General features: G+C 36.7%; 1 protein-coding gene across 21 annotated transcripts in view; it reads right to left on the bottom strand.

The window, feature by feature from the left end:
- Positions 1–27,819, bottom strand: part of LINGO2 (leucine rich repeat and Ig domain containing 2) — a 538,477-nt gene that overhangs the window by 257,014 nt on the left and 253,644 nt on the right. For 20 of the 21 annotated variants that reach the window (XM_083818696.1, XM_083818680.1, XM_083818679.1 and 17 more), the window contains one exon: positions 15,691–15,783. The exons of the other annotated variant lie outside the window; for it this stretch is intronic. The gene's annotated coding sequence lies outside the window, so the exon portion shown is untranslated. The remainder of the gene's footprint in view (positions 1–15,690; positions 15,784–27,819) is intronic. 21 annotated transcript variants of the gene reach the window in all.

Genomic DNA, 27,819 nt, shown 5'->3' on the forward strand with positions numbered 1-27,819 from the left:
TTTCTGCACCTTTACTTGGGAAAATGCAAAGGGAAAGCACAAATGCCAACTGAATCTCTGACTCAGTGAAGTGTGAGGTGTTTACTGGAGGCACTCATGAGTAGGTACTTTTGTGTTCAGAGGAAAAATGTAGATGGAACAAGAGAGAGAAATTTCTTTTGCATTCACAACTCATACTGCCAAATCGTTCACTGATCAAAGTAAGTTTACTTTGCATTTACGGTTCATATTTTTCATGTTTGCTTCTCTGATATTTCTCACAGTGACAACTCTGAAAGACACCAGAGAATTTTTGCAAAACCTCTTCCTCAGGGATATCTTTGAATTTCAACTGGCTTAAGCTGTGCAACAATGATTTTCTGAGCATAGTCCTTATCTTTTAGTAGTCGCTGCAGTCAGTGTAGCAGTTGTGCCTACATTTAATGTACAGAGAAATATGATAAATTTATCATATTTAACTAAAAAAACTACAGATGGTTGCAGATAGAGTTGTAGTCTCAGATTCCTAATTATTTTACATACATAAGTCCATGGGCCCTGATGGGATGCACACACAAGTGCTGAGGGAGATGGAAGATGTTATTACAGGGCCACTTTTGATACACTCTGATAAATCATGGCAATTTGAAGAACTGCCTAAAGACTGACAAAGCAAATGCCACTCCTATCTTCACAAAGGGAAAGAAGGAGGACACAAGCAACTACAGGCTGGTCAACCTCACCTGGCCTCCTGGCAAAGTGATGGAGTACCTAATCATGAAAACAATTTCCAGGCATGTGAAAAACAAGAAAATCACCATGGGGAGTCAGCGTGGATTCTCTAAAGAGAGAAACATCTGCAACAAAATGATTAATCTGATAGATGAGGGGAGAGCACTGGGTATTGTCTACCCAGGCTCCAGTAGGGTCTCTCACACTGTCTCCCATATGAGCCTCATAGGCAAGTTGTTGATGTATGGGCTAGATCAGCAGACTCTGAACTGAAAACTGACTGAACAGAGGGTAGTGGTCAGTGTAACTAAATCTAGTTGGAAGCCAGTAACCAGCAAGGTACCCCAGCGGTCAATATTGGGTCCAGTTCTGTTTAGCAACTTCATTAATGATCTGGGTGATGGGGCAACATCTCCTCAGCAAGCTCCAACTTGACATTCAGCTTGGTGACAACTTCAGACAGATTATATATTCAGTATAGGTCTTACATTAATATTTAAAAATACTTCATTTCCAGGTCGGTTCCACTCTGTTTTTCATGTGCCTAAATTTTCTCTAATAACCAGAGTTAGAAATACTTCTGTATATTTTTGATATATTTACATTGTATTTTAAATATTGTTACCCATTTTACATAATTGTGAATATTTACATTTACAATATTTTTGTTACACATTACTATACACTGAAAGCTGATATCTAAGAAATGCTAAATTCTCAAGAAAAATATACACAAGCTACGGATAATTTAAGAGAGAAACAAGAATCACGAAAGGTTAGGAAATGCGATCTACAAATAAAGGCTGTGATAAGTACATTGGATTGTTCAGCAGTTGAGACAACGGAGGTAGTACATAACTTGACACTAGAAGAATAATGATTAACTGCTTTCAAGTTCCACTGCAAACCAGACAAGAAATGTTGATACAACTTGCAGAAACGAATTATTTGGCAGATAAATACAGATGCTGCCTGCAATATAGAGGACTTCAACCTCAAATAAATTTAGCCTCTTAGACACAAATTTGTCAGGAATGACCTAGCTATAACGAAGTCTTAGGATCTTGGACTCTTTCAAACCCCCCTCTTCACATTTCTTAGTAACAAAAGTCTACAGAGAAACCCTACATCTCCCTCTAGATCAAGTTGCTCAAAGCTTCATCCAACCTGACCTTGAACACCTCCAGGGATGGGGCATCCACAGCTTCTCTGGGCAACCTGTTCCAGTGCCTCACCGCCCTCAGAGTAAAGAATTTTTTCCTTATATCTAATTTAAATCTCCCCTCTTTTGGTTTAATGCCATTACTCCTTGCCCTATCACCACATTTCCTGACAAAGAGTCCCTCCCCAGCTTCCCGGTATGCCGCCTTTAGGTACTGGAAGGCCGCTGTAAGGTCTCCCTGGAGGCTTCTCTTCTCCAGGCTGAACAACACCAATTTTCTCAGCCTGCCTTCATAGGAGAGGTGCTCCAGTCCCTTGATCATCCTCCTGGCCCTTCTCTGGGCGCATTCTTATACTTCCACGTCCTTCTTGTGCTGGGGCCCCCAGAACTGAATGCAGTGCTCCAGGTGGGGTCTCACAAGAGCAACAGTGAGGGGGAGAATCACCTCCCTTGTCCTGCTGGCCATGCTTCTTTTGATGCAGCCCAGGATATGGTTGGCTTTCTGGGCTGCAAGTGCACATTGCCAGCTCATGTTGAGCTTCTTGTCAACCAGCACGCCCAAGTCCTTCTGCTCAGAGCTGCTCTCAGTCCATTTCATGCTCTAGATTAGGCCCGGAGGTACTGACATTTTGTTACAGATCCTCTTAGAGTGGCATAGAGAAGGTGTTTTTATAATGCCCACAAATAAGTGCCAGAAAATCGCAAGAATTCAAACTTCTCTGAGTGTAACCAACCAAACAACACAGATTTTTTGATTGCTTATTATTATCTTACACAGAAGACCTACTGACCTACCTAATAATGCCAAATCTGTTCCCTCAAGAGGAAAAAAATAGAGGAAAGATTTCATTTGCAATTTTGAATATCTCTCATCACTCATTTCTGATTACTTTATGGAATTTTCTTCTAGATGAAGGTCCTATGCTGGATCAAAACCTTGAGACCTTCCTTGAGTATTTGTATTCTTCAAGTTCTAGCAAAAACCTGGTAGTTACCAGTAACAAATTACAGAATCCGGCACTGAAGGACATTTTAGATAAATACATAGTGAGCACTAATAAATTACAGATCCCCCAGCAAGAGTTCTTAATCTGTAGACTACCTCAAAATAGTCTGCAAAGGTTAAGTGTTATCACCTCCTACAGTCAGGATGTTAAATCATTTCATATCGTGCAAGTTTTGACCAAACATTTCAGTGCATGCTAACTCATTTTCAGATTCATTCTCAATGTGATTTTTGAATTAAATTATTTTGTTTCTCTCTATGCCTTGCTACAAGACTTCCAGTTTTAATCTAGCAGAATACCTGCATTTCAAGAAATTAGAAGCTAAATCAAGGATCACTAATGAAGGAGCGTTTTCACTGGTAGTGTACCCAGCTATGCATTGGAACTTTATTAACACCTACAAAGGAAGAGAAATGCAGAATGTTCCACAATTCTGCATACTGATGGACAGTCCTCAATTTTACAAGTTGAAGTCCAGAGCTACAGCTGACCATCTGCTTTGTGAAGTCAGGATTGCAGGTTGCCTTTATAGAGGCCAAAATATATTTCACAAGTAAAAATTAATTAAACAAATAACTCCTGCAGTACGAAATTTTATTATTCTATACAATGCAACACAGCAATAAACACAGCAGTAAAAAGACCATAATGTACAACTATAGCTTTTTAGTGCCATAAAAATGTACTTTCAAGACAGTAGCACATTACAGTTTAAGTGAAGCTCTTCATTAGATAGAATGAGAAAATGAGGCATGAAAGGAAGATAGAAAAGCCTTCTTAATAGTTCCTGTGCAGATAATATAGGCCAAAGACAATCAATAGCCATGCCTCATTTATTTTATGTTTTTGAACACTTAACAGCAAAATGTTAGTATTTGCTGTACTGTTGGGCTTCACAGACCTGCATCCATAATGACAAAATGGATTTGCATATTATGATGTAATTTATATGAATTTATATTCAAATGGCAGTTGTTATTGTTAGCTAATATGAAAGGTAACATCTATTCCATTAGACTGGACACATTAAAAATCATGTTGGTCTACTAATTTGGTTACTCATCAAAATGACCCAAACAATCAATCCAATGGTTCATAAACACATTTTTAAATCTCATAAAATGCATGTCAATAACTTAAAAGTCACATTAAATACCTGAATAAATCAGACTAACAGTGTTCAGTCAGTGCAGCTACTCCTGATTGAAAAATGAGACTGAAAAACATGGTTTTCAATGCATTTTTTATTACGTTTTAACAATTGTTTTCTAATTCTTTAAATATAATTTTGTGTGACAGTCATACAAAAATGTTTCAAATCCTATTACCTCAATCAGATCCATTTCTTTATATTAATAATGAATCAAACTTTTAAGCTGTACTTGAAACAAAACAGGGAGAACCAATATATCAGAAATGAAAAAGGTGTGCTGGAACAAATGCAGCATTTCATAAAGTTCTAAATTTATATATTCTATTATATTCAAAGTCTCTCACAAGAGTTGAAACATGAACTAGTTAGTCTTTCTATGTACAAAGTCTAGCTAATGTTAATAGCCTAATTGAAAAAGTAAAACTTTTTGAAAAATTCAAGAGAAATAAAATACGGCTTTGACTTCCGCAGCGTTCTCCATGCATATTTTCCCAACATATTTAGAAAACCAGGTGGCAGGAAACAAGTATGATCCAATAAACCTTCACATGAATAACTTACTGGCTTCATTGCTGTAAGCTGCTCAGCAGTGCCGTTATTTTTACAATTCCCAAAGGAAAATAGTTACCGAATGTATACACCCCAGTAATCAAACTTAAGGATAAAGTTTGACCCATTGTTTACAGTGAGTTTCACTACTGCACAAGAACCAGGCTATACTACTAATACATGTGTTTAATATTATAGTCTAGTGATTTTCTAAGCTTGTGTAGGAAACGAGTGCTAAAAATAATTAAATTAAATTGTGTTTTACTTGTGCTTAACCTCTTTTATGAACAGTGTTAAATCAACAAAGAAAAGCTGCTACTTCACAGCAGGGCAAATCCTACTTACAGAATACAGTGGTTGCACCAAGTATACCACACACAGAATTGAATAAAGAGACCATCTGTAACAGATAAACACCTCCAGGCATGTGCACAGGGGAACAATAAGCACCACAGCCAGCGGACTGTAAGAATTTCAGATGTATACAGTTTTGAGGCTGATGCAATTCTGTTGGTCAAACCTAAAACCTGAAGTTTTTTTTTTTTTTTATCTACCATCCACAGCAGAGATATAAATCTTGGCCAAAATACCTATTTTTAAAATATACTTTCTCATAATACTTTCTACCAAGTGTACACACATTAACTTTTAGAATTTTCCCAGATTTGCAATCACAGACAGAGGGGAAGTGAATTAGGCTTTTCCACTTCAGTACACTAGATGCAGAAACCTGAAGTACTTTTTGAGACTGCTTTTACTGAATCTAGTTGCACTAAAATTCTTGTGGTAATCAATAATAAACTGTGGTAGAGTTGCTACCACTGACATTTTAATTTAAGGTTTAGGAGTCACAAAATTTTGCAAGGTTAAAAATAACTTTCCAATGATCATTTATTGAAAGCCTTGCAATTTCAATAAACAGAAATATTTGTTTGCGTGAGTGGAATGTCTTACAGTACTTGCCATTAACAGAGTGCTGTGGCTCACAGGTTTAAAACAGTTATTTTTTTAGAGTATAGCATCTCATAACTGCAGCTTCTTCTACATCAAAACCAAACTTCATTTAACATCTAACTCGAGAATCCTTGGCTGTCAGGGCCCCAGAAGTCCATTCAGAGAAATGGATGCTATAGAACACATTTTTCTGTTTCATACAAAATGCTGGAGAACTTGTATGCTTAGGCAGAAAGAAAGTACCCAACTCAAGACTGAGTGTGTGGGCTTAAGCAAGATTTTGGAATTGCATCCAATGGTTACCAGAGTCTAATACCGAAATGGAAGGATAGTGTCTTACAAATGGCCTACCAGACAAATGAATTTGATACAGCTCATTAAAAAAATCTAGAGATAATCAAAGTCACGCCCCCCCTACTTGTTTACATGTTACTGCTAGTCCTTTCCTAAATTATGGTTCTGAAAGTAATGGAATGGATAACAATATGCTTCCAATGATAGAATATGAATACTACAGAAAGAAAGAGAAAGAAAGCAAAAGAGAAAGAGAGTGAGAAAGAAAGAACCAGTAGTACCTCATAACTGTACACTGGTGGTACAGGCAAGGGACATAACTAATTTCCCTGGAAAATCCTTTTGCAATGCCAGATAATATTTAGCAGTATAGTCACTCTGCAAGGTACTATGGGATAAAAGTAGCCTAGGCACAATAAAAAATAATGGCCACCAACTTTAAATCTAATATATTATTATTTTTTTGTGCATTTGCAAAGAATTTACAGCTAATGGAACCAACCTGTTTTAATCATAAAATCCTCAGTAGCTTTTATTAATTCTAAGATAAATGATTGGAAGGGAAAAAGAGGACCTTGTAAGAATATTGAGCTTTCAGTATTTACAGAATCTTTTCTCCTTAATTCTCATTAATAAAATTTTCATATAGAGGAAGGAGGAAGGTTTTGTGTTCTCACAAAGTGAGAACAGGAAATAAAAGATGCAGGAGCAAATGGTATCGGGAAGATTTTAAAATTATTAAAGAAAGTGATGCTAACTGATTTTTATTTATTTTTTCTTGTTCTTAAGTCCCTAACAATTGTGCCAGTAAAATCTATCTTGGCATTTTTAACTAAATGCCATAAATAAATAATATAAGTTGATGTTTATAAGCAAATTTCAAAGAAACTGGAAAACATGTTGGTTACAATGCTAACATATGAATGGCATTTGATTTCCTCTCTGCAGCTCTGGGATTTTCATTTGGACTCAATCCCACTCTTTCGTACTGTTTTTACATTAAGTGGTGAAACAGGATCTTTGTTGTCCCAACATTTCACTCCTTCCATTATACAGTTCCCTACCATAGTCTGGTCTGTGAGTGTAAAATAAGCACAAATCCCAAAGCAAGTTTTTAACATTTTTAATCCCAAAGCAAGTTGCTATTTTAGCAACCAAATCTGGAAGGACAGCAATAGCCCACTTTTTAGAAATTTTAAGCTGAATTCCTTCTTTAGTTCTCTTAGTTTTCAGCTCTCAGCTTTCATGGTGATTAATGCACAAATGTATAATTACTGCCTTAAACATAAGGATGGAGGAATGACAAAATAATTATTTTACTGGCCAACACAAGAATTCCTAATGTGCCTTTATTTAATCCCTTTGATCTCCTGGAAATTATTTTTAACAGCAGCAGGAAAAAGCTCTAATCTATTATGAATATAGGCATAGAAGGATTTAATATTAAGTAAACAGCAGAGACTGAAATAACCTGCTTAACCGAGTTATTTTTACACCTGTTCATCCAGGTCATCAGAGAAGCTAAGATGTATACCAATTCCATGTGGTACTTCAAGGCTTATTTGAGAGAGATTCCTTAAGTATATTATTGCCATTCATTTCAGTTATCATACTCAGGTGTACAGAACAAGAATGAAATGAATTAAAAATATTCTTGTCCTTGAATGAGAATTCTTACATTACACAGTGTTGTTTTACCAAAGAGGGGTGACAGAGACAGGGATGACAGATACTCATTCAATGACAGAATGATCATCAGTCTCTGCAACTCCATTAACACGGCATAACTCTTTGCCATAAGCCATTATCTCTGGTGGAAACAATGTCTTGAGGTAACATAAGCCATCAAAGACTCTATGAAAAAAAATCATGGAAGGGCATGTAGTTAACCTCACCATCTGTCGGTATGTCTCAGAATCCTTAACATCTTAGTTTTCTGTCTATTATTTAAACTCTGTCTGTCTAAACACATTTTGTAGTCCGTTGTAACACATGCTTAGCAGAGCCTGAAATTTGATAGAGCACATAGGCTTTAATGAACTGCATGGATTTTAGCAGTAAGTAGGAAGCTCAGGTATGAAGTTTAAAGCACTCATCGTTAAACTCTGTTCATAGAAAAGAAAAGAATGTGAGCTTTTGCCGTGAGTTTAAGAGAAATAGAACAAAGCAATTTATATATATATGTATATACACATATATATATATTATTTTGTCAAAATAATCAAGATATCAAGACTGATTGAAGGTCTCTGATTTAAGCAAAATAATTTGTCAGTGAGGTGAGAGACATATTTCAGGGGGACAGCGCCAGCACTGTATTTCAAGAGGGTTAGTTCACTGAGGTCTGCATATTGTTAGACATTCATATTAACAGTGCAAGAGAAGAACCCACGCCTGCAGAAAACATCAACAAGAATATGTTGCTTCCTTTCACAAAAGATGTTCATATTTTTCTTTGTGTGGACTGCTTAACTTAATGAAACACTATAATCCCTTTCCTTGGCAAATTCCTGACTGAGATCCCCGTTAATCATCATGACCAATAACCTTTATTTTGATTAAATATATATATATATATATATATATACATATATATGTATAAATTGTGGTAAGGCACCACAAAAAAAGCTGAGTTACTAGAAATCCTCTCATGCTTAACACTACCTTCAACCTTTCTTGATGCCTTTTAAAAATGAGCTTTGATTGTACTTGCTATAAAATACAATTTAAACATTCTAAGAATCACCATGGAATAGATACAACTGTGCATTACTTTAATTTTCTGATGACCTAGATTGTAGTACTGCTCAATTGCTCACCTGCAGTTTATGTTTTCTTACACCTGATACTACAGGATTCTGGCTTACTCATGCCTTCTGTTTCATCACACATTTTCTTACATACTGCCTGAATTTTTTGAGGTCTGTCTCTCTTTCTAATACCCCTCTGTTCTTTCTCAAGTGATATGTTATATATGTTGACTGTGCAGCACTCCCCCAGGACAGAGGAAATCAAGGTTCAAGCTTGTGTTACTCACCCGCACAGCTGGGAACTGAACAACTTTTCCTAAACAGGAGTGCTCTATTAATTGAACTACTGACTCTCATTATTAAAAGTCTTCTGATCATTAAAGGGATAAAGGGATGTTTCTATATCTTCTGGTTTAGTAGAACAGATACTTCTCTGTGGTCAAGGAGGATGGTGGAATTCCAGCACATAAGACTATTTTGCTACTTGGGATCAAATTGGTAACTCAAAGACCAGTAGCTGAGGTTTGTCAGTACAGCTGTCATCAAGTATTAAGTCTGGAGTGTCTGACTGTCAAAGGCATCTGGGAAAAACATGCTGTCTGCCTCTGCTTATACATGCTGTCTAATATATTCTTTCATCATATTAACAGGTCTAATTGATTCTACTACTGAAATATTTTTCAGCTATATCAGCTCTTTAAAAAAAGGTAAGAGCTTGTTCCCTTTTTTTATGTTATCTACTATCTTATATTAGACTCTACACTGTCATTTCAATTGTGATTAGCAATTTCTCCTACTATTACTGAGTACCATGCTTTAACCAATAATACTCTACCCTAACATTTTTATCCTCTGCTTTTTAATGCTTCAGAAAATACATCACCATTCCCAAGTGGTTCAGTTTATATACCAATGTCACTTATGGACAATCTGATCATCTTAAGTCCTTCAGCTCAACTCCAGCTTCATTTAAGAACTAGCATTGAAAGAAATGGCTAAAATAATCAGATGATTATGCAAAACCTTTCTCCTTTGCCCCTCCATCTCCACAACTTCCAGGAAAGCTTCTGTTTCATTGGAATATTACAATCTTCCTTTATGCCAAACTGATCATCTCCAGTCTATTTTGAGTAGTTTAAAGAAATAAATGAGTCCCTTCACCTTGCTCATAATTCTCAAAGAGCATTTAAACAAAAATATTAATGACCAGGTTTTCTGTGAAGAATGAGCAACACTGAAGGGAGAAATCTAAATAATTCACTGATTAAAAAAGAAACTAATAACTGTCTACGCACGCTTGCTTCGATTATTACTTGAACTGTATAGCCTAAGACTAGAAAGAAAAGTTGAAGAATACTGTCTTTGCTGCATTAAGTGCCATTTTAAAACATGCATATATTTTCTGAAACACAACAGGAGAATTTCTATAGTCATTCTGAAGTGTGATGCAGAAGTTGTCAACTTATTAACAACCTGAAAAAAAAAGAAGCATAAAAAAGCCCAGCATCGCAGTGAATGTTCCTAAAGTACTTTGGAAGGACAGATATTTCAGCTCTAGTGCCATTCAGTAGTGCTTATGAAAACTGGAATAAATACATTAAGAATCAAGCACAAAGAAATTTGATCAAAAAGTAGTATCCATTTTTCTGCACAACAAAAAGTTTCAAGTAGTACTATTGGTCTGAAAAGTAATTGAAGGTGGCTTTACAATTAGTTGGGGAACCTGTTATAGCAGCTTCAATCTAAACAGCAAGAGATAGATGGAAGGGAAGGAAAAATTACTGCATTACTTCTTAAGAATTTGAAGATTTTATTTTTTTATAATTTCATATATATGAGGTGTCCTAATTATAAAGTTTTATTTAAACAAGATTGAGATACTCTCAATGGAACAGCATATTCTACCTTCAGTTACTTGAAGCTGTGCAGCCTGAATGGAGCCACAGAGAAATGTTAAAATACACTTAAAATGAACTGCACCAAAATGGCGGTATATTACAGAGACTGTCTCAGTCAACTGACGCATTTCATAATAGAATTTTTACATTTTCTTAGTTAAATTCCTGTTTTGGTCTGTAGGGTAGCATTCGTCAAGATCTGTATAAATCTACTTTATATCCTTTAAAATTTGGTAGTAAGTTATATGCTGAGCATCAAACTTGTTTAAAATAGCTTTTTAGTAAAGCTCCACAGACAGTAGCTCTGACAGGATCTATAAACACTTTTTTGAGTTTTGTACTTAATTTTAAGAAAATGCAAGCTTTTCATTATGGATAATAAGTTTTCTCATACAGCTGGAGGGCAAAAAATTACAAGGAAAACAATGAAAGTAAGAACTGGACTCTTTAAGTAGGAAATACTGCTTTGGATAAACTGACACGCTATATACGTAACAGAGTAAAGAATATGACCTTGGAACTTCAAGACCAGATTTAGTTCATTGTACTACAGCTCACAAAATGCCATTACTGCATGTGTTACCATATGTTGTTTCAGTATCTTAGCATATAGAATTGGATTACTGAATGACTTTCTGAATATTTCCCCTAAATGCAATTTCTTCCTAGGCATACAAAATCCAGATGCTGTGATTTGGCATGCACAAGGAGGTCTTGCTATGAAACTTGAGTTCTGAGAGAATTACATTGGCTTCCTGTTCAACACTGAATTGATTTTGAAATTGCTATATGATAACTTACAGTATAAAGCTCTACACAATTTGGAATCTCCGTTTTTATCTACCCTATTATCTTTAAGAGTCTAGAGGTTGTTGAGACTATCCGAAGTTGGCCATTTCAAAGCAATGCACATACTTTCAGTTGTTATGCTTGTCAATTTGAAATCCATTTCCAGCTGGGGTCTAGAACACAGATTCAGATTCATATAAACATAAACTTTTATGTTTTCAGTCTGACATTTCCATCAACTGAGCTCTTGTGCTTTGTATTTCATAGAGTCGGAAGTACAAAAATAAACAAACAGAAAATTACTTGGCATCAAAAGAGTTTTTGTATGTCTGTCTTTGTGCTGTAAATAAATCTGACGCTGTTGCTAAATACTTAAGATTGCTTTCCAATAAATACCACGGTTTGACTATTTATAGCAAAAAGGTATGTATCAATTGTTCTTTCATTACAGTATTCTGGGATCATATTTACTAAATTAATTACTATTAAGAATGGAGATAAACATTAAATGCTTTTCTGCCAGTAAACAGAGGACTGGCTTAATCTGATCAGAGCAAAGATCCATCTGCCCAAAGGCAGGTTCTAATGGAAGAGTGTAAGGATGGGGCAAACATTTCTGTGTTATTGTAGTAGTTTCATTTTCTCACCCAGTTTATAGCAAGCCAGTGCTCAGGGACATCTGAAGCACATGTGGTACCTTTAGCTCTAGCAGTCTTGTGTGGATATTCCTTCCAGGTCTTTTGTGAAGATATTTAGTCATACATACAGTTTAACAGTTTACATTTTGTGAAATAAACTTAAAGTTCTATTGCTAACGAAGTGAATTTATTAGACATTTACAAAAAATAGATGCATTCTGGTATTAGTTGGCTATAATAACAATGATCATCTTCTGTCCAGAAAAATGGGCAGAATGCTTACGTGTTCAAAATGTAATACCAAAGATACCACTTCAGTAGTTATTTGTCCAAACCTGCCAGAAATATCTAGATCTCCATATTCTCCAATAAACATGACCTTTCAGACACTAACAACTAACATCCTCACTCTTAGGATGAAAATTTTGAAATTTACTGAAACATCCCTGGAGGTGTCTAAAGAAAGGTTGGACATGGCACTTAGCGATGTGGTTTAGTGGGTGATATTGGTGGTATGGGAATGGTTGGACCAGATGATCTTGGCGGCCTTTTCCAACCTTAATGATTCAATGATTCTATGATTTTTAAAAGCAAGTAATATTGCAGAGAAATTACAATAATTTTCAGTGATTTTTTTTTTTAATTAAACTCTTACATTAAAAAGATCTTTTTAGTAGACTTGGCTTTATACAGGATTCTCAAAAGGAGAAATATTACCTATTTTTCTGGTATTTTTTTCCTTTACAGGAGTTTATTACATCAAGACTCACATAGCTTTTGCTACCATAAGGTGGCAGCATATAACACATATTTATTTTGCTTAATTTGTATTCAGTAGGTATCTATTTTCTGTGTGCTTTAATTTACATTGTCACAATTAACACATGTGCACTTGGAGATCACTAACAAAATTTTTCAAATTATCCCAACAGGAAGAGTGTTCTTGAAAATCTGTATTCATCTGAAACTGTTGCCAAAAGATAAATTTTCCCAAAGTCAGTGAAAACTGAGGTGCTATACTTGATACAAACATCCCTGTAACTACATATATATATATATAGGCTGCAAACATAGAAACTAATATTTCTGAAGCAACCTTGAAAATAACAAATTGCTTACAGCTACATTTTAGTAGATGATCATCTATAAATGTGACAGAATACTAATAGCAGTGCTTCTTTCATTCCTTCCAATGTCTGTTATTCAAAATTGCCATTGAAGCATTGTAATTTACATAAAAATAACAAAAGACTGCTTTAATACAGTTGTAGTTTTATATGTTTTCATATCTTATTTTCAATGATCAGTGTTTATAAACATGCAGACGTGCACACACAATCAAATTAAACAGGTTTCTATTGAGATTGTAACATTAAAGACAATGTGGCCAGCTTATAAAATGATTGCTAGAGATACTGATTGGGACCTGGAATAATCTGTTTCTGAGGTACTCCTTGCATTGGGAGAAAAGTGAAGGAATTCAAAATGGGCAAAATGAAAACTACTCTTCACAGTAAGAGTGGTTCAGAATTGGAGTAGTTTATGTAGAAGTGCTGTGGAATCACAATCTTTTTACATTCCCAAAACTTTCCAAAATTTTTCACAAAGTTCTCACTACCATTAGCACTGGAACTCATCTATTTTACAGAAGGGAACAGTTTATACAGCCCTCTGTTCTGCAACTCCTGTAAAACATCTTTGGAAACATCTAGAGGTTCCTGCTCACTCCTGCAGTACATTCAAGAGTGTTCAATCCAAACGCATTAAAACACAGCCTTAGACTGTTAGACTGAAGACTCTACCAAAGCAAACAAAACAGACAATAAAAAAATAACCTGTCAATCTCTTGCCTCCACTACATTCAGTTTACCAGCTGTGTCTGGCTTTTTACATTTGCTGGGAGGATTTTTCACTTCCAAAACTGTTAGCTTTTCAAGCATATCCAAACCTTATCTCTGGCTGCAATAAGCAAAGCCTGGGTGGGGAAGAGTCCAGGAAGTTCATAAATCAGTTTCTGAGGGAAAACTACATTTGTTGTCGGGCCTGCCTGTTCAAATTAGGGTCTTCAAAGCAGGCCACTGTGGACACCTGAGTTATTGCACACTGATCTGGGGCTTAAGAGGTAGTCCCGTTAGCCATGTGTTCAACACACATAGCTGCATGCCTTGCTCATGCTTCTTGCTGGGCTGCTTGGTGCTTGTTGACCACTTTGAATCACTGGAGCAACTGGACACAACTCTGGAGAATTTCAGCAAAGTAGAACACAAAAATGAATCTCCGGGATTTTTCACATTGTAACTGCCAGTTTGGGGACAAACAATGCGAATGTTTCAAGGCTCCATCTCAGCTTTGAGGCATATGTCTGCCTATGGCAAATTTCTACAGGTCATTTAAAGAACCCTCAAATATTGATGTTTTTAATATGAGTGCCAGGACAGCTTTTACCATGGGACAACGTTGTGTAGGGGAGAGCCAGAAGACTCAAAATTTAGACACAATATCTGATAAAAATACACGCTGGAGCTTGAAAAGAAATGAAGGGTCACAGCAATGTAACTTGACAGGACTGCTGGAAATTCTGTTTTTATTTCCCTCCTTTCAACAGTTTTAAAGAAATGTCCAAACAAATTTGTCCCAAACAAAACACAAGATAGTACTACCATACTCATCCTTAGGAGACTGCTGAGAAAGACAGAAAATCATCTTTAATGTAGCCTTATGATCTGACATTCACGCTGATGCTGGAAATAAAGCTAATTGTAGCATTTCTACCTGAATGTGACAAAAAAGAGAAAAGAATGGGGATATATCACCCTATCACCCTTCAGGAGCAGTCCAGACAGCAGAAAGGAAACCTTTGGTACAGTGGTCAGAAATTTGACTTTTCAAATCACGCTATCCTTAAAAAAAATTTTTTTTTTTTAAACCAGTGTTTTTTTTTCCTCCAGTTTTTTTGTTTTGTTTTTCTTAAATGAACAAACAAACAAAAAAAACTAAATCAAGTCATTGTTCACGTTATGTACCATGAAGATACTTTGCTTTCTGTTGTGGATATTGCTTAATAGGTGTAAGGCTGTACGCCTCTATTTTTCTATTCAGAATATTCTCTCCTCCCAAACAGGCAGAGAATGCCATGCTCTGGTTATGTGTCTCCTGTCTCTGGATCATCAGTCCTTAGCGAAGTGCCTCAGTAACTGACCTTATTTTCAGGTGCTGAGCCCCTGGCAGCTTCCTTTAAAGTAAATTAAAGTTGCTAGAGGCTGAGCATTTCAGAAATCAGGGCACTTACATTTGTTGCCTATCTCTGGATTTAAAAATCTGGCTTGAGGTTCTCTTTTTTACATTTTTATTTTATTTTTTTAACTTTGCTCTATAATCCATCATCAAGGGAAAAATAATGATAGCAGACCTGACTACAAGAAAGAAGGGTTCCAGCTTTGGAATGCCTTTTCTATAAGTTGGAGTTAATTATTAAAGAGACAGTCTCAGCTAAAATAATTTCTGTTAATTCAAGTATTGCTTTCTAATCTATCTGTTACAGCTACAAATAGCAATTAAGATTATGCAGCTACAAAGATTTCTTCATTTTCTCCAGCTTGTTAACTTTATGGTTTTGATAAGAGTGTACAAACCTGACATTCGCTCAGCCTTGGCCAGGTTTATCTGAAATATTTTGAACAATGACAAGCCTTTCACTTTGAATCATTTCAAAGCCTGCCAGATATTAAGTAGGCAGTAAACTACTTTCTTATTAGGCTAAAAACAAAACAGAAAGCCATACTTACAGCAGTGATACTGTAGCTTGATACAGACCACAGATATTAGTGAAGCAAGGTCATCTCATGAAACAGGTACTTGCATTAAAGCAACGAATATAGCTGGAAAACAAACAAAATAATAATTAGTCTCTTTACTCACACATTGCTCTAATAACATTATGCTTTCTTATGGCTGTTACTCTCCTCTATTTTGGACTAGGGTTCTACAGTTGAGTGGTTTATGACAGGACTTTTGATTTGGCCTGTGGTGAAATCATGTACTGAGACCTGAACAGAGGAAGACGTGCTTTTTGGGCCTCAGTTAGGGGAACTGAGACAGTTACTACAGCCAAAACCAGGCTATTCCCTTGTTTGAAAAGAGGCAAATAAGCAGTCCTAAATTTCATTTCTTCATGAAATATTTCCAGGAGTGTCATACTTTACCCTGCATTTAAAATCATATAATTTCCACTCTCTCTATTAAAAAGAAAAGAGATGTGTGTGATACAAGCTGATGAAATAGGTACCAAATCCCCAAGCCATCCTAATAGAATAAACATTATAAGGTTTTTTAATCAGAAATCTAATACATTAATACATAGTAAATACCCAGGCAAGCAGGAGGTAAAACCCACCAATAATCATCATTCTGATGCTTATTTGGACTCTAATGATATATGGAAAAAGCAAGAGTGAAAAAAATAAATATCAGGAAAAGTTATAATCCATCTCTCACACACTTCTGGAGTACATGCAATAATCAACAAAATATCACAGGTATTTCTGACAGTGGTGAATGACTGTATAGTGCTTAGAATTTGTGTGAACCATGAAGAGCAGATGTTCATTGATGTGACTCTTCTCATGGGCAACTTCCACCTGCAGATCTTCTGCTTAACCTAACTGCATCCTTGAAAAATCCTTAGAGGGTACCACTGCCTCAGAAGTAACACACTCTCTTGTTCTCTGCAGTTAAGTATTTGTGTTCAGACATTGCTTTATTTACATCTTTTTGTGAATAAGCCACTGTAAAGCTACAGAGCTAACACATCCAATTCTAAGCAGTTAGAAGCATCAGACTCCAGTGATAGTCAAGTCATGAAAATAGTTTTAAAATATTGTAGTTTCAAGAATTATTTTTTACTCCTGTTATTTATTCCTCATATTAAATCTTCAAGGACTTTTTAAAGGATTTTTAGTTTATTTCTACATCTCCTAAATTAGAAACTTTTAAAAATGAAAACTAGGATTCTGAAGTAGATTTTCAGCAGGAATTAAAAACTAAACAAAACAAAATGTGCAGTATTTGACATAATGCACAGCAACAAAAATGGCACAACCTTGTCTTAAATAGGCCTGAGCAGTGGGGCACAGAGACTGGATAGACTTTATTACCGTGACCATAGATATTAGAAAATCGCAGGGAATTTTAGAGACACAGAAATATCAAACAGTTAGGAGGTCTTTCTCAGGAATAATTTCAGTACATGGAGATTATACATGTGAGACAAATTTCTACTCCATTTGTCAGAAAGAACTGGAACAATTTCAACAAATTGGAGAAAATTACATAACAGTTAGAGAAAGCTAACTGGCCCAAATAACCATTAGATGCTTGTCTTATTCTTCATGCTAAAACAGGGCAATCTGGGTGTCATGCAGTTCATATTTAGGCATCTACATGTAGCTGTCTAAGCTCCTATTAATAGTTAACTGATATATGTCAATACAGTCAGCAGAGCCTAGAGACTAGACTGGCAACTAATATTTTTGTTTTATGATACGAGTTTTTCTCCAGACATCACTAACTGTGTCAGCTAGATCTGACAACAGTAGTTTTTGGTTCATTTGTACATCCTTCATGAAGATGTTTATCATGTAAGGATACACAAGGCTTGCTTAATGCTGTAGCTCTCTAATCTCTGAGACCACATAGCTCTTCTTGTGACCAGGGCTGGTCTCTGAAATTCTAGCTTTCGTATTAACATGACAGCAAAAGCAAATCCCATCACACTCTTGTACCTTTAGGTTTAATTATTCAATTTTCTGTAAGTCTAACACAGCCAAAGAGACAACCTAGGCAAGCAGGACACCTTTTCCCTCTTTGTGGAGATGCTAAGCTCAGGTCCAACCTTGTTCTTCCCATAGCTAAGGAACTGTGGCTTTCCCAGGCAGCTCTGCCATATTTCCTATAGTGGCAGCACTGGATTCCCATACAAGGAGCCATGTACTCTTCCCACTGACCTCCGTATTCTGCCACTTTCAAGGGGCTCTTCTGTTACAAAAATGAAGTCTGTGGAGTTGGGGAAGGAAGCAGGTGAAGAGGACCACTTGCCTCAGTCAGAGCACCATGTTCATGGTGCAGCCAATATAAGGCTGCAAGGGCATGGGGGCCTTTCTTCTTCCACAACTATCATCAGTGCTGCCACTCCTCTCCACCCACGTTATGGTGGGAGAAAAATCCTATAGGTTTTGCTCATCTGAGTGATGGAGTAGAAGGTGCCAAGTCAAACAGAAACATCTTGTGAGCACAGTCCAGCTTATGGATTGTCAAATAATTTGTGATAAACAGTACATGATAAGGTAAGGCAGCCTAAATTCACTAAAAAGTGTATTTTACTCAGGGAAAAACGCAAACAACTTTATATTACAGCTGGTTGTCTATTGCCATGTTCTAGAAGAAATCAGTTACAGCTCCCTGAAAGCAAATATGTAACAGTAGCAATTTACATCCATTCAATTTATACTTGTTTTGCACTGTAATGCGAGGACCTACAACATATAGGAGATCCTATAAATACAGAGATATAGGAGATCCTATAAATACGGCCACATTCTATAAATGTTAAAAAAAATTGTAATGCAACAAAAATTATGAGGTCCCATGCAAAACTCAGATCTATCTTTTGCACTCTGTCATCTGGACTAAGCAAGTTACCAGAATACATGATGCGTAAGAAACATTTTAGAGACTGCAGAGAATTTTAGTATAAGCTATGATCCTTGTGAACACCAGCAATGACAGAAGAGACAGTGTAGTTTGGGCTTATGAATTATTTGCTATGTAGCATGCTAACTAACTCATCTTGAAAATATTCCTGAACCGGTTACCTGGCAAGAAAAGAGGGGACATGGAATTGTGCTGGCCTCACCATTTAAGATTGATTTTCTGAGGAACTGACTATCTTACATGTATGCAGGTTGGTCTTTTTGGTATTCACAATGAAAATAAATGAACTGGAGATACAGGAAATATTCACTGGGCTTTGAGTTTGCCAGCCAATACATTACAAATTACAAGTAGATGACTGAAACTTCAGGTAATGCTTTAATTAGCCAAACTTTTTGCTGTATTAGAAACATGAAGTAGGTGCCCTAAATGAAGATAAAAGAGCTTCTTTCTTACTATGAAAATCTACAGATTTCACAATTTCCTTCTAGAAAAATTAACAATTACCAAGGAAACAGTATCACAAGATCCCAAAAATTATGGTGATTCTTCCACTAGAAATGCTATTTGAAAGGTACTGTCTTGCGGCTAAAGTATGATTATAAAGTATGATTATTCAATTCAAGCAGGCATTTTTCCTTCACCCCCCCCCCCCCCCCACGTGTGGTCAGTAGTTTGACTGCAACTTAAATGCATTTTGATAACTAACAAAAAATCATTAGAAGGATTATGGATTTGGGACATGTTGCTGACATACATCAATCTACTTTGTCTTCTCCATTGTATGTGAAAATTCAGTTGATTTTCCTGGGAATTTACTTGACAGATTTATAAAATAATCACAATTCTTTCAACTGTCTTTCATTCACATAGTAACATGAAATAGTATAGATCTACATTTGACAAAAGAATTAAGAAAGCTGAAGATCTGCCCATCTCAGTTTTTAGAAACTGACTAATTTGTTTGAGTTAAGCATCATTTGAAATGGCTGCACAGGAGATCCATATTGCTTGCAATTAAGTGGTTAGTTTTTCAGCCTTAACTACAGAGACAAGGGAGTCTGTCTAACCATAAATCTTAAGAAAATTTCAGTGTCCCACTTCATTTGGACAATTTATTCAATCTCTATATTCTAGTGAGCTATGTCACTGTATTTCAATGTTCCGATGTTCTTTATACTTTAGGTAAAATGAAACCAAGGAACCAACCAAAAAAATCCCCCAATAACAAAACAACAACAACAACAAAACCTTAATATTCCTATTAAGTAAACATCTTTCAAGAAAAAAAAAAAGCTAACAAAACATTCTTAGTTGTTATTAACAGATCATATTGAATCTAAAGAATATGCATCTTTTATTTATTTTTCCTCATCCTGTGTCATGATGACCTCATTTTTCATGGAAGAAAAATACAAAATACAAATCAATTAGATAATAGTTCCTTTGATGTCTTCTCCCAGTGGAGAAGCAAAAGCTCTCAGGCAAATATTTTAGGAATTGGCATGATGTAATAATAGTGGAAATCATCCTCTAAAAAAATACACAGAAGGAAAAAAGTTTTGCAGGATAGAAAGAGGATCAGAAAATAATGATGGAAAACTAATTGAAACGACAGTGAAAATGGTAACAGTAATTGCAATCTGAAATAGTATTTTAGAACAAACTTTCTAGTCAGATTTAATAGTAGTTTACTCTAGTTTTGTTGTTCAACAAATCTCTTGCTGGCTGAGTGGATTCTACCTGTCTCCTCTACTTACGGCTACAGGCTAGCCTTTTGCTAGCCTTCTAGCAGCAAAAAAAGTGCACAAAATAGAAGTAAGATATGTTTCATACCATATGGATCAGCTAAATCACAGTTAAGTTTTCATTGTCAGTCACAGTTATATTAATAAAAGACAGGTAGCAATGGATCCTGCATAATACACAAGCATGGGCACTATGATTAAAAGACATGCTAGGAATAGCAGCTCTCTTTTTAATAGATTTATGTAGGTTCTAGGAAAAAAACAACAACAACAAAACAACAAAAAAACAACAACAACGTAGGTGTCTCTTAATTTTGATGGGATTCTCATTTTCAAATATCTTTTCTCCTGAGGGGAATGTCCTAATGATTAGACAAGACATGAGATGGCTGGAAACTCAGAAACCTGGATGGCTGCCTTCCCCCAGCTTTTTTTTTTTTTTTTTTTAAAGCCAGTGTATGCCTTTAAAAAAAAACAAAAACAAAAACATACACTCCACAAAACACATCACATATCTCTGGGAGGAAGACAAAAATAGAAAGGAATGAACATGTCTGGATTTTGACTTGTGCTTCACCTATGCAAGATGGTCCCTTTGCACTAGCCATTCTTGCCCTCTGCATCAGTCTCTGACTTACACCGAACAGGCATGAAAATAAACCATTATGGAGTGACTGGGACAGTGACTTGTTTTAAAACAGATCTGCTGGCTTGCAAACGGGCGTACATGATTTTGCGTGAAAAACATGTCTTCATCTTCTGCAGAACACTCGTCTGATGGAGTCAGGAAATGTATGGAGAAAAGATATGTAATTTGTAAATAACTGAGTCCAACATTTGGAAACTTTCACCACGAGCAGCCAGACAGAACAACCCTGTCAGAATTATTCAATTTGTTTGCTAAATTATGGGGACTGGAGCTCATACCAATAAAACTCTTGTACAGTATTGTCTATACTCTCAGCTTGGCTAATTTAATAATGGCACAGGGTGAATGAATGTATTACTTCTGTTGTCTAGCTTACTCTTTAATATTGAAGGGACAAGGTGATCTTCAAATGCTCTTTTCAGCCTGACTGTGTTGCTGTTTTATCTGCATTTGTCAACAGCATCTGGTAAGCATATACTGTGAATTGCTAATTTATCTCTTAGCTCTAAAATTAGTCCAAGTTCATGAAAGAGCATAAGAGTAGTTAATGAAACAATGCATTTGAGTAGTTTGATCACCTGAATATATCTTGGAACTATTCCTCACTCAAAACAACTTGTGCTGCTTGCTACTACTAATTTCTGCGTGAAGTCTGAAGTAGTTAAAGTTTGAAGTGAAGAACTGACTTAACATCCTAAGAAAAAAGAGCCAAGGTAAGTATGGAGCTAAAACAGTAATTCAGTTCGAAATTCAAACTAAATTCAGATCTAGTTTAAAACTGGAAAAGAGTATTAAAGATATTATTATACTAAATCCATGAAGCCCAGGCAGTAGTGCCGTAAGAAAACAATATTTGCCTAAATCAGATTGCCTGCCCTAGTACCTACGTCCAGTAACATGTAGCAGTGAGTGAAGGGAAGGATTTTTCTGAACTAGGAAAAGCCTAAAGTTAATCTCTTGCCTTACTATCTGCCCAGCTTCTGACAATCAGAAGTGTCTAGACACTACATCTTTTTCTCTGCATTTAAGAGTGACCTGTAATTCTTCATGAATTTACCTGTCACTTTTATGGAGGACCCTGCTCTGGGGTCCACATATCCTTGGATAAATGACTTCCACAGCTTATCAGTACCCACAGTACACTGTGGGAAATAATAAAATATTTTCTTCCATTTTAGACCTGCTGCCTGTACATATGCAGCAGTTGTCACATGCCTTATGCTTGGTAGCATCCACAACAATGCACAAGCTCATTCTGAGGTGTTGCTGACTCCACTTATTGAAAGACATGCTGCTCAGTGAGCGTTTGTTTACGCTGGTAGCATTTACATCCAAGCAGGTCACTGCAACACAGGGGGAACACAAAAGCTTCTGGACCAAGATGATTTACAGGTGGAATAATGGGAAATAAAAGCACTGGAAATAGGACAACTGTTCCTGGTTTAAAAATACCAGCAGTAAAAACTGCTTTCAGTTTTGTCTTTCCTGACTTCTCTAATGCTAAGGAGACTTGAATGTTTTTTTAAGACTTGGATAAATTTGACTAACACGTAAAAAAAGTTTTTAAACTCAGTAATTGTTAAATGTTATTGTTCTTTCATTCTCTGTTGCTTAACACCCTGAAAAAGTCCAGACCATTTTTCTTCTACAGAGCAAAAAGTGTTCTATGCACTTGCAACTTGTCACATTTTAAACACAAACAATTTCTAATGGAATTGCATTAGGACTATCAGGAACAGTTTATGCTTATGCATTGTATTAGCTAAAATGGTACTTTTGGTACTTTCAACTGCTAAAAATAAAAAAGCATCTCAGTTAAAAAAAAAGAAATGCAAAAGGTCAGTTTTATCATGATTCCACTGTGAACAAAAAATGCATATTTAGGTGAAAGCAGTAGATAACTGAAAGTATGAATTGGAAATATTTGATTGTTTGTTTGGAAATAAAATATACATAGGTATTACTATACATTTTAAGAAGACTACACCCAGGTGAAGTCTGCTTCTGTCTTTATACACAGGAAAAATAGCAAAGAAGAAAAGAATCAACTTTCAGGACATCCCCATCATCATTCATTTACTGCATGGCAAAGTAAGGTAAAGCAGACTGTGCAAAATCCACCCCTCCCTGGAAGAGGGAATTGGATGTAATTCTCTTCATGGCTCCTAAGAACAGTATACTTATGATCTCTTTTTATCCCCACGGAAAACTTAGAAAACCTAGCAGTGATAATTTGTGGTACTTAGTGGTTAAAAATTCATTGTGAACTCCTTTGAAAGTAGCAGTTTTAATCCTTAACTAGCTGTGTTTTGAGTAAAACCACTCTTAGAAGACTAAACTACAAAGAATTATAAATCTACTGTAAAATTGACCTTTGACATATGTCACAAAGGCAAAGTAACGAAACAGTCATTCCTGAGCAATTTAAGGCTACAGGGAGATTATAAGAGAATTCAGTCCAGGTAAAAATACACCAACAAGGATACCATAATTAAGATCACATATGCTGCTAAACAGAGACTAGAATTTCCTAGTTCTTTCAAGTTACCTAACAGAAATTTTCCAGAACCCGACTGAGATTACCCAATACTTTGCAGGAGAAGAGTGTGTTATTTTGAACACATGCCCGCTGGCATTTGGAAAAAAAAAAAAAAAAGAGACAGCTTTAGGTTTACAGTGAATTGTCAATTAATTATTTAAAGTACCATGTTCAGGTAGAATGGAAGCATTAATATAGGAGACATTTACCACTTGTCCTTTCACCATTTCTAGTGAATTGCTTAGCAATAGTATTTCAGTATCCAAAGGCAAAGCTGCACAAGAAACACTGTATTAAAAACTAATTTACTACTAATTAAATACTACATTACACTTTTATATCTAGATTTACCAGAAGAGTGCTTTACTGCTTTCTTACCATAGGAACAGCTCAGGAAAGGAGCCATATCCGTGAGGGAAAGTTGACTCTATCTGTCAAGGCGAAACATCAGAAATACGCTCTCGTGACTTCTTTTTGTTCCTGTTGTCTCCTCTGTTCTGGCTCAGTGAGGCTGAATGGTTCAAAGCACCACCACTACTTCTTCCCACCCACCCATACAGGCGAAATTAAGGCCTATCACCTTGACCAGGTGGATCACCTGGTTAGCCACCTTCATGCTGAGTGGAAATCGTCACCCTTCTGGGATTGTGGAGAGTCATACAAAGTAGGTATGTTAAATTTCTAAAGGATTCATTTTAAGAAAAAGAGTTATTAATTGTATTTAAAGAAGAAAACATATTGGGGGCAATTTTGTGATAGAATAGGAAAATTCTCTTTAAAATTGGCAGCCAAATGCTATCAAAAGAAGGAATCTTTCCTTGAGGCATTAAGAAATCTCTCTGGCTAAACTTGTTTTTGTCTGGGTTACCTACAGATAGAAAAATATATGTTTTAAATTTATTTGTTTAATCTTTCAGTTTTATTATTTTTTCCCCCGTTTTAATTCCTTTTAAGCTCTTCCCTCATTAACATTTTTGTCTCCCACCCACCCCAGTGACTGTATAAATCCCAACAAAGGCTGACCCCGTCTCCTGGCAGTTCTGTTCCTCCAAGGCTCTGGTGCTGGGCTCTAGCCCTGCTTCTGACCCCACCACCTGCAGGCCCATGTCCTGGCCTTGCCTCACCTGCTCCCATCCCCAGGGAGGTGTCTGCTGCTTGCCTTGGCTGCCTCACTCCCTGATGGGGACACGGGATGGTTCTGGGCTGCCAGCCCACACCATGCACCCCTGGAACAGCCCCAGTGCTCCCCAGGCCCCAGCAGCCCCTGGCAGCCTGGCATCTATTTTGGAAAATTCAACCCGGAAGACAGAGGAGAGATGTAAACTGGCACATCTCCTGTTGCTCTTTTAACAATTAAGCAACAGAGTGTCCCAAAAGAGTGGTTTATAGGGCAGAGGAGGTTTGTTTGTTTGTTTTATTTGTTTTCCACCATGCAGAACATCAGGCAGAAGGAACAGGAGAGACCATTTCTGAGTGAGAAACGGCCTCAATGTGAATGGTGCTCCTTGGATAGCGGAAATCTCCTCTAAGAGCACACCCTGTCCAGTGGTCAGATCTGGAGCTCTCTTCTCTCATTACATACCACCAACCCCAAACCCAGCTGTGCTGTGTGTGAATGGCAGGGTTTTGGTAACAGGGGAGGTTGCAGGGGTGGTTTCTATGGGTGCAATGGCCACTTCCAACAGACCCACTGTAGGACACAGCTGAGCCTGGCAGTGAAGATGCTGGCACCTCTGAGAAGAACACACTTCAGAAAGGATAGAAAACACTACAAAGGCAGAAGAGCAAACAAAAAGTGTAAGAAACAGCAGCATGAGCACCAGGGTCATTGAAGGACATGCTAGAGCAGAGATTCCCCTGCAGCCCGTGGAGAGGCCCATGGTGGAGGACAGAAAAGCAGGAAGGAGCTGCAGAGATATGCTGTTACGGACTGCCTGCAGCCACCCATTCCCCATTTACTCAGGGGGACTAGGGAGGGCTGGAAGGGCAGCTGGGTATGAGGACAAGGGCTGAGGGGAAGGAGGTGGCAGATGAATTTCTCTTTTTGTTTTTTTTACTGATGGTTGAACTTGATGATCTTGAAGGTTTTTTACAACCTAGATGTTTCTATGGTTCTATGATCCTATCCAAGTCTATTTCAAATTACAATAAATTTAATTAATTTTCCTTAAGCCTATCATGTCTATTTTCAGCCTGTGGTAATTGGTAGGTGATTTGGTAAGTGATCTCCCTGCTCAACCCATGAATTTTTTCATCCTCTTTTCTCCCCTGCCCTGCTGAGGGGGGACAGTGAGAGAGCAGCTGGGAGTCATGTGGCTCTTAGCCAAAACAGATCCACTACAATAGGTAATGATTCCTCATTCCTGTTGTATTACGCTTGGGAGAAGTAAAGGTGGGGTACTGTATGTATTAGTATTACTTTTCTGTGAAGTATTTTAATATATCATAACCTGTATTTTTTTTTTTTTTTTACTGCATTCAGTAAGAACCAATAACCTTCTTCTTGAGCTTAATCCTTCCCTCTTCCTCTGCCCGTGAAATGAAGCCGAGCCTCCTAGCAGCTCCCACCAAACTTTATTACATTAACCACCTTTTGGAGGATGTGATTAACTTACTGTGGTCCTTGAAGGCTCTTCTAAGCCTTTTCAGTTTTTTAAGCTGAAAACCTAGAAAGGCTTTTCTTTTCCACAAGGTAACTCATAAATCTAAAGGCTAGAGTCTTCCATTAGTAACTGTGACCCTCATAACCTTAAACTGCTGTTTTAGTTTAATATATCTAAACTGACTGCAAAGTGTTCCTGCTTAGACAAGAATTCATTTCATAGGCTCAATGACTGGACAGTAAGAAGAAATTGACACTGTTATGCTTTGTTTCCATGAAGAGCTTAAAATGGAAACAGAAATACCGGTATTTCAAAGAATCCATAATTTGTTGAAAAAATTAAAGCAATTAGCATTTGAGAAAAAACAAACAAACAAATAAACCACCAAACAAAAACCTACCAACTAACCTACCAAGCTAAAACAACAACAAAACCCACACTTCTACAATGGAATTCAAAGAAAAAATTTCGTCCAGAAAATATTTATACATCACTCTCTTCAAAAAAGGGCTGTTGATCCATATCGAAAAGGTTTTGTTTTGTTTTGTTTTCTACTAGAGTGGGATGCCCCTACTTAATAAGAACAGGTAACTGCATTCAAAAAGAGGAGAGAAATAAGAATATCAAGTGCCTTTGCTGTACCTGAATGACATCCAATCGCCTATGTGAGAAGAGCTAAAGAGGATGGCTATACACTTGGCTGTTCTGAAACTCTATAAAACGAGAATTTACTCAGAAAGAAGGTAAGTATTTTTGCAAAACCACTGGTTGTACCTTCCTACCATATAGAGGAAAGTTAATGCTCTTAGTTACGGTCTTTTGAAAATCTCAAACACAAAGTTATATGAAAATTTCTTATATGTCTCCTTCACAAAGACCTTTTGAGTCAGTGAGCTACAATTTTGGGAAACGAACTCTCTTTGAAGAAGTACTTTTTCATCTTCTGTTTTACAACAGCTCACATCAGAGTCCAAATCAATTTTGTCTCCTGAAAATCCCAGGACTTCCCCAGTAATTGCAGCTAGTATCCCACCAAACTGCAAGGACCAGTTAGCTGGTTAGTATTGTTGGTTTTTTTTGCCAATTCTGGCACAAAATTTCTTGTGGCTCACCTGAGCTCCTTAGTAAAACAGCAGGCAGGAAAAGGTGAGCCCTGGTTTTAAGGTAAACTTGGTTTACAGTCACAGATAGTCATCAGAGACCCCCATTCTTTTCTTCAATGCAATTTTTTTTTTTTTTTTTAAGAATATTTTTCACTGGAAAACATTTGAACCACTCAGTTTGTCCTGTAAGACACTCATGGTACAAAATTCTGTTTAGTTCAGAATTTCTCTGTAAGCTCCCCATACTGAGCATGTAACAGATTTTCCTGTAGACCACACCAGCACGTGCTAGCAGAAAGCCAGGTGGAGTTTCCTCATTCTCTGTTTCTCATCCACCCTGGGCCAGGAGCCAGATTGTGAGTGTATATTCAACAGCTGCAATTCTACTTATGAAATGGGTAAGAAGCATAAAAGGGCAATTTAAGGCACCTGAAGCATGCAGAAATTCTGCATCTGTCGGCTGCAAAACTAACTAGCAGATGTCCTCTGGTGATTGTAAATGGGTCTTTCCATCCTTGTCAAAGTTCCCAGCAAAAACTGCTGAAAAAAGTTCCTCTTAGGGGG

Source organism: Anser anser (assembly GCF_964211835.1).
Source record: "Anser anser genome assembly, chromosome: Z".
Taxonomy (NCBI): Eukaryota; Metazoa; Chordata; class Aves; order Anseriformes; family Anatidae; genus Anser; species Anser anser.